The sequence below is a fragment of the Cynoglossus semilaevis genome, chromosome W, assembly GCF_000523025.1.
Source record: "Cynoglossus semilaevis isolate Cse_v1.0 chromosome W, Cse_v1.0, whole genome shotgun sequence".
Classification (NCBI taxonomy): domain Eukaryota; kingdom Metazoa; phylum Chordata; class Actinopteri; order Pleuronectiformes; family Cynoglossidae; genus Cynoglossus; species Cynoglossus semilaevis.
The window spans coordinates 9,325,997-9,334,489 of NC_024327.1; the positions used below are offsets into that span (position 1 = coordinate 9,325,997).

The 8,493-nt window shown below is 38.8% G+C and overlaps 1 protein-coding gene across 3 annotated transcripts in view; it reads right to left on the minus strand.

Annotated features, from left to right (window-relative positions):
• The window catches only part of LOC103397127 (AN1-type zinc finger protein 5-like), a 10,850-nt gene extending 6,421 nt beyond the window's left edge, over positions 1-4,429 (minus strand). Inside the window, exons 1-2 of one of the 3 annotated variants that reach the window (XM_025052811.1) lie at positions 4,119-4,429; positions 4,024-4,034 (exon numbers count right to left, since the gene is read on the minus strand). The gene's annotated coding sequence lies outside the window, so the exon portion shown is untranslated. Of the gene's footprint in view, positions 1-4,023 lie in introns of all 3 variants that reach the window. The other 2 variants (XM_008335361.3, XM_008335362.3) reach the window with 2 other exon arrangements.
• Between the last annotated feature and the right edge of the window lie 4,064 nt (positions 4,430-8,493).

Genomic DNA, 8,493 nt, shown 5'->3' on the forward strand with positions numbered 1-8,493 from the left:
GGAAATTTCACGACTGGATTTGTTGCACAGGTGGCATCCTATGACAGTTCCACGCTGGAATTCACTGAGCTCCTGAGAGCGGCCCATTCTTTCACAAATGTCTTGTTTCACAGTCTGCATGCCTGAGTGCTTGATTTTATACACCTGTGGCCAGGCCAAGGGATTAGGACACCTGATTCTGATCATTTGAATGGGTGAGCGAATACTTTTGGTAATATAGTGTATATATATAAATATCAACCTTTCAAAACCAAATCAATGTTAACAAACCCCTAGGTTGAGACACAAACACAGCAACCATGACACACACAGTTTTCATGAGTTCATGAACCTTACAACAGTAAATGTGACTTTGTGGTTCATGAGTGTACTTATGACTCATAACCATTTCTGACAAGAACAGACGGGTTCTTCTGATCCCTCTGTGCATGATGCTGTGACTCAAAGAACAGATACATCATCACATCATGTCATGGCTGCCTGTAAACAATTACACAGGAACCAACAAGTACGTTGAGTTTTTACACACTGTCTTCCGTTGTTCCCACCACAAAAGGCATTTAAAAACTCTTTTTTTTTCCATACACCAATGCAATTTGGATTACGCAGCTGTTGCTGGATCACAACAAAGCAGGAAATTGCCCAAAGGCCAAAGCAGGTCATTAAAAAAAGATCAAAGTGGGTAGGGTCAGAATGTTCTGACTCAGCAGTGGAACAAGTAAAAGTAGTAGTTCCATGTTTGATAAACAACCTTTGACAACAAACAACCTGTTCATCTTCAACACAGCAGCTGTTTACTGATCACTGTCAGACAAACAAGAACGGAGCTTCATGTTCCAGAACAGAATATCTGAGAAAGTTCTGCTGCTTTACTGCAAGCGTGACCTCACAAATACACAAACAAGTGCTGTTAAAGGGACAGGCCAGGTCTGTTATGGTAAGGTCGAGGAGGTTTGACCTTACAACACTTCTGATAAAATCTCTGCCACTTTCTGAAGAACAAGTTCACTGCCTTATCACATTATAAGATGCAGCATTCCAACAGGAAATTGATTTTTGCAACACAATAGTTTTCTTGTCTTTACCTCATAAAGAACATACTTTAGAAATCCTGAGCTGCCCCTTTAAATGTTGAGCAACCTTTCCTCCACTGGAGCAAACCACCACCCTCCTGCTGCTTTCCTGTAATAGCGTCAATAAAAGGTTTTCTTGATAAAGCCCACAAAGACCTTCTCTGCCTCAGTGTCACATGTTGGAGTGCTGACTAGTGACTAGTGAAAAGAAATCCAGAGCAGACATGAGGTCTGAGCTTCAGGCTGGAACAAACAGCTCCAGAGGAAGTTCCCATTTTAAAATGTAGGAGATTTTTCTGGAAACCGTAAGTGTCTCTTAATCTACAACAAGATCTCTGTACTAAAGAAAGAACAAGAGCACGAGACACACCGTGCTATAATACCATATTGTCACTGTCATATACTGCAGATGCTTAATACCTCTTAATCTCAGTAAATATTTCAAACCTCTTTCTGACCTGTACTCTGTGACAATGTGTTATACCTTACACAGATGTAAAACTCATACTTAACTAATTCCTACCAAACATTTTAATAATATCTTTAGAGTAAGGTCAAATAAGAGCTAGGGTGAGTCTGGGTCTTTTTAATAAAAGCTGGGGTAAGTTGGGGATTTTTCCAGCCTAGTACTGTTGAGCAGTTTTCCTTTTCCTTGTCGTGGTTGTGCCATTTGGTGTGTGAGATCAGCAGCTGAACACACCATGAAAAACAAACTAAGGTGTGACTTCTCTGCAGCAGTAACATACTCATGCGGAGGAAAGCTGAACCCTGCTCATGTTTCAGGAAAAAGCCAGTCACACAAGGAGAGAGAGACAGAGAAAGAAACCGCTGATGTTTTATTACATGGCTCTGTAACTCTGTCATACAACGACATGTTTTTTCCCACTTGAGAACAATTGTTAAAGAGCTTTTCTATACTAGCTGCCAGTGATGATAGCAATGAGACATGTATTAAATACCTTGAACCTTGAAAGCCCCCTTTGGTTGGTAGACTTCTTTACAAGTTTCCAAGCCTTTTTTCCAGAGGCTAATGTATGGACACATACTTTTTAAGACACATTGAGAACCTCTGATATTTTCTGTGAATTCACAGTGAGCTGCTAAAAGCTGTCAGGATTTTTTTTATAGTCTATATTAATCCTGATGTACGACTACATGCCACAATGTATGTAGCAAATAAATTCAGTATTTGTTACATCAGTGATGTTGCTCCTCTCCTACTTTTTAGAATCTCTACATTACAGCAGTTTCTTTACTAAGTCATATTTTATGTTTTATTGTCTGAAAGAAAAACACATTGTTCCACACACAATAAACCTTAAATACAGTAAAGCAAATAATAGTTTAAAGCCTGATATATAAAATAAAAACAAAAGCACCACAACGAAGTGTGAGCACTATGTAATATTCAAATTAGGTACACATGAAAACAATTCCACAATCACAATCTTGAAGATATATTTGAAAGGATTTTTAAAAAAGACAGTCAGGAAGAGACCACAAAGCAGCATTGGTCGTGTTTGAGTGGAAGGAAACTGGTGTATTTTTAAAACAGCAGTCCTAGTGAAGACAATAAGTATTTTTGTTGAACTAAAGCCTAACACGGTGCTGCCTCTCTGCTCTTTGTTTCTTCTTTATTCCTTTGTCTCTGCTGCTTCCTCTTCAGACACGGGGCTCATTTTCGACCTCCTGCCTCCTCTTTCTGGCTACGTGGCCACAAACGTCACATTTGCCTATGTCTCCCTGAACAAAAACCGCATCATATGAGTAGTAATAAACACACTGAAGCATTTCCAGTCCATGAACAGAAACATAAAAGCCAAAAACGAAGATTAGCTTCGCCTCCTTCCTCCTGTTTTACCTTGTAATTTTCTCTTTTGAGCTGCGCAGCAACCACAAACGAAAAGCTTTAAAATCTTCACAACATTCGGTACTTAGGATAATTTCTGTTTAGCAGAAGAATCTCAGAGATAATTTCTCAACTCTACTCACTGCTCGTGAACGTTCTATTTGTGGACAGGAATGGGCTGAGCTGTGGCTGCCATCCCCCAGCTGCAGCAGCAAAAACAAACAAACAAACAAACAAACAAACACAGACACACAGTGGAATCACAAACAACAACAGAAGCAAAACCAAACCTGTCTGTTTTTCTCTCATACATTTGAACACATTTCGATCGTCATTTCGATGCTCATGATATTTGAGCTCAGAGTGACGAGAAAATGGAGGATACTTTGATCGCTATTTGCTTGGACAGTTTAACTAAGATCAAAATCTGTCTTTGACTTTGTGGAGGAACAAATAACACAACCAAATGGCGACTCACTAAGAAACAAATGAAACAAAAACAAGAGTCGAGACACCGACAACAACTACAAAAAACAGAAGAATCAAAAGACGAAGAGAAAAACACCTCAAACCATCTGTTAAAGCCAAACCGTAAAAGTGTGAACTGCTCTATTTCCAACAAACCATATTTGATCTGTGGAGTCTGACATCTCTGTGGTGTCGTTACTTTAACACAAAAATTAGCTCACAACGAAACTATTTTAATAACCTTTAAGGAAATAATTAAGTATAAAAAGTAAAAATATTATCCAAAAACTACATATATATATATATAATAAAACTCGACTCGTTTAACTGAACATTAAATTCAATAAAAATATCAACTATTTTGTTTCATCTGACTTACAATACCAAATCCTTTTCTGCAACGAAAACGCTAAGGTTAATGCTTAACTGCTGCTGTGTTTTTACTATAAAATGATCTTTAAAGACGTAAGTAAAACCAAGAGATAAGAGACTTGTTTATCTCTCTCTCACACACACGCGCGCACACAGACAGAGGCTGACCTCACAAAGCTCAATTTAAAGGTGACCTAAGTCTGAAAAACAACATTTTTAAAACTGTTTTTAAACAATTTTCAAAACAATAAAATTTCAAACCTGATCAACGTCTTCAAGAAAAATGAAAAACAAAACATTGATAACATTTAAAAAACGACCAAGAGAATGTGGTCCAAAATAATCCAGATCGTCACCTGATGGGAACTGTGAAGCGTCCTGACGAGACCACGATAAAAATACCGAGGGTTGTTGTGACGATAACAAAGATGTGGAGGAAAAACAGACGTTAGTAAGCAAGGAGAACTAACGAAGACTTCGATGTTGTTTTTCAACAAAAACGATTGTGTTTGTTCTATGTTCTGCCTCAGTCTGTCACAGAGAGGCACGACTCTGTGCCTTTAAAGCCCTCTCTCCCTGTGTTAGTGTAGGTCTCTCGATCGCTGTCTCGCTCTCTCTCGCTCTCTTTCCTTCCCCCTCTCTCCTTCTGTGGCGGGTGTGATGGTGAAGATGACTTCGTCACGGTTCAAACAACTTGTCATTGCCTGGCTCCGCCCCGCATCTTTTTCTGTTGCTACAAGTCTGTAGAGGTGTTAGGAGATATGCGTGATCATGGACGCGCAACCACTATTGCGTCACCATGACACGTCTTTTCGTCATTCTCCCACAGGAAAAGGAAGCTTGTGGTTGATTTCCTTTGTATAATAATGATGATACAATGCCTTTAAGAGTAGGCAGGCAGTGGTGGCCTAGTGGTAAAGGAAGCGGACTTCGGTCCTGAAGGCCCCAGGTTCGAATCCACCAACTGCCAGGTTACCCCTGAGATGCACTGAGCATGGCATCGTCCTCAAGCACTGCTCCCCGGGCTGCCCACTGTTCACTTGGTGATGGGTTAAATGCAGAGGTTAAATTTCATTGTGCATGGTGTGCTGTGCTGTGCTATGTCACAAATGATAAATAAAGACAAGTTTTAAGTTTAAGTTTAAGAGTAGCCTTTAAAACAACAACAGGAATAAATATCATTACCAGTAATACTGCTTTAACTATAACAATAACATGTAAATTATTAGGATGTGTGTGTTTCAGGCTAATTCATCAAAAGCCTAGCCACGAACCCAAAACTAAAAAAATACAACGAAAATAAATACAATTTCCTTTTGTACTGTATATATAACTTTACTTAATATTGTTATATTCTGTCTATATTTTGAAGTTAAACAATTTTGTCTTATTTATCTTTTTTATCATTTATTCATTCATGCGTGGTTGCAGGGGAGCTGGAGCCAATCTCAGTTGTGTTTCGGTGAGGGCAAGGCAAACCCAAGACATGTCCAATCAGTGGCAGGGCCACATGCAGAGACAAAGAACCATTCCCACTCACATTCATACACACGTGGACAAAATTGTTGGTACCCCTCAGTTAAAGAAGGGAAAACCCACAATTCTCACTGAAATCACTTGAAACTTACAAAAGTAACAATAAATAAAAATTTATTGAAAATTAAATAATCAAAATCAGCCATCACTTTTGAATTGTTGATTAACATAATTATTTAAAAAAACAAACTAATGAAACAGGCCTGGACAAAAATGATGGTACCTCTATAAAAGATTGAAAACTATTTGACCAGAGTGACATGATTAACTCAGGTGTGTCCTTCAATTGACATCACAGGTGTTTCCAAACTCATAATCAGTCAGTCTGCCTATTTAAAGGTAGACAAGTAGTCACTCTGCTGTTTGGTGAAAAGGTGTGTACCACACTGAACATGGACAACAGAAAGCGAAGGAGAGAATTGTCCCAGGACATACGAAAAAAAATTATAGACAAACATCTTAAAGGTAAAGGCTATAAGACCATCTCTAAACAGCTTGAAGTTCCTGTGACAACAGTGCCTCATATTATTCAGAAGTTCAAGACCCATGGGACAGTAGCCAACCTCCCTGGACGTGGCCGCAAGAGGAAAATTGATGACAAATTGAAGAGACGGATCGTTCGAATTGTATCCAAAGAGCCCAGAACAACCTCCAAAGAAATTAAAGGTGAACTCCAAGGCCAAGGTACATCAGTGTCAGATCGCACCATTCGTCGTTGTTTGAGCCAAAGTGGACTTCATGGGAGACGACCAAGGAGGACACCACTGCTGAAAAAAAATCATAAAAAAGCGAGACTGGAATTTGCAAAAATGCATGTTGACAAGCCACAAAGCTTCTGGGAGGATGTCCTTTGGACAGATGAGACCAAACTGGAGCTTTTTGGTAAGGCACATCAACTCTATGTTCATAGACTCAAAAACCAAGCATACGAAGAAAAGAACACTGTCCCTACGGTGAAACATGGAGGAGGCTCAGGAATGTTTTGGGGCTGTTTTGCTGCATCTGGCACAGGGTGTCTTGAATGTGTGCAAGGTAAAATGAAATCTGAAGACTATCAAGGCATTCTGGAGAGAAATGTGCTGCCTAGTGTCAGAAAGCTTGGTCTCAGTCGCAGGTCATGGGTCTTCCAACAGGACAACGATCCAAAACACACAGCCAAAAACACCCAAGAATGGCTGAGAGAAAAGCGTTGGACTATTCTAAAGTGGCCTTCCATGAGCCCAGATCTGAATCCCATTGAACATCTGTGGAAGGAGCTGAAACATGCCATTTGGAGAAGACACCCATCAAACCTGAGACAACTGGAGCAGTTTGCTCATGAGGAGTGGGCCAAAATACCTGTTGACAGCTGCAGAATGCTCATTGACAAATACAGAAATCGTTTAATTGCAGTGATTGCCTCAAAAGGTTGTGCAACAAAATATTAAGTTATGGGTACCATCAATTTTGTCCAGCCCTATTTCATTAGTTTGGTTTTTTAAATAATTATGTTAATCAACAATTCAAAAGTAATGGCTAATTTTGATTATTTAATTTTCAATAAATTTTTATTTATTGTTACTTTTGTAAGTTTCAAGTGATTTCAGTGAGAATTGTGGGTTTTCCCTTCTTTAACTGAGGGGTACCAACAATTTTGTCCACGTGTGTACCTATGGTCATTTTACACAGTCTGATCAACATAATTCCTAATCTACATAATCCCTAAAAAGAAAACCGGAGTAACCTGAGAAAACATACACACACAAAAAGGGAAAATATGCAATCTCAATAGAGAAAGACCAGGGATATAACCAGTGACCTTCCTGCCGTAAAGGCAAATTATCTTTATTTTATTCATATTCCTTTCTTTTCTTTTCTTTTTACCCATGGCATTCTTGTTTAGATATTTATAGTAGGGGACAAGAAATGCTTTAAGAAGCCAGAGGTATTGTTAAAAGTAATCCAAAGCCAGAACCTAATCAACAAACAACTAAACAATACTGTTAAGATGTTCTAAATACATTTATTCAATCTTTGCAATATATTCATTGTATTAAGTTTCCATATCAATTTATACTGTTATTGAATGGTGTTATTGTGCTGTACTAAAAAGGAAAAGTGCTGAAGACAGGTGTGCAGGATTACATAACAATATGACATGGACAGCACTGAATGGTACCGACTGTTACACTCGGAGATAGAGACAGGACACAGAACCGGTCAGAACTGGTTTCTTTGCCCAAATAAGGAGACCGACGGAAGACCAACAAAAGACAAATAGAGAAAAACATCCGAACTGCATGGTCTTATCTGACTTGATTAACTACAGCACATCCACATAACTCCTATTGGTGGAGAATCCTTGTTTGGAGCAGTCTTTACCAATCAGTACTCAGAAGTTGCGCGAGAACACCACATGGCTGTAAAGGTTAAGGTACTGACCACTGAAGTGTGTGTGTAAAAAAACTGTATTTAAGCTTTGAGCACTGAGTTCCTCAGTGCAGTTCTGACTTTAACCATTGTTCTGCACTCCTTGCTTGCAAGTAAACCTTTTAAAACTTGAGATCTCGTATTTGATTCTTTATTTGATCGGACCTTTATTTGATATTTATTTGAATTTTTTGTGTGTTAGGAAACTGGGGTATGAACTAACAGCATTATTTATAGTCCTATTTAACAGAAAAAGTTTCCTGACAAATACACATTTTAGCCAGAAGATTTCTGTCTAAAATGTGGATTTGCAAATACTTTATATTATAGTATATTAACCATTTGCTCCGAGCTAAGAGCACGACTACGATGAGTTTGGCGAACGAAATGCGGGCCGAAAATATGCGAAGAAAAACGGAAACGCTCAAACAAAAAACCTTCGGGGAGTGCTAAAATATCTAGTCCTGGTCTCAGGATTCTTTCCTGGCATCAATTTCTTCTAAGTAGTGATGTGTCGTTCGCGAGTGATTCGTTCAGAATGAATCTCGGTAGTCACAAGTCATATGAAAGATTTGTTCATATTGAACTCACGAATCACTCACAAATCACTCACTGCGAACTAATCACTCACTGCAAACAAATCACTCTCTGCGAACTAATCTTTCACTGTGAACTAATCTTTCACTGCGAACAACTCACTCTCTGCGAACTAATCTTTCACTGTGAACAAATCTTTCACTACGAACGAATTACTGTGCAAACTAATTTTTCGCTGTGAACTAATCA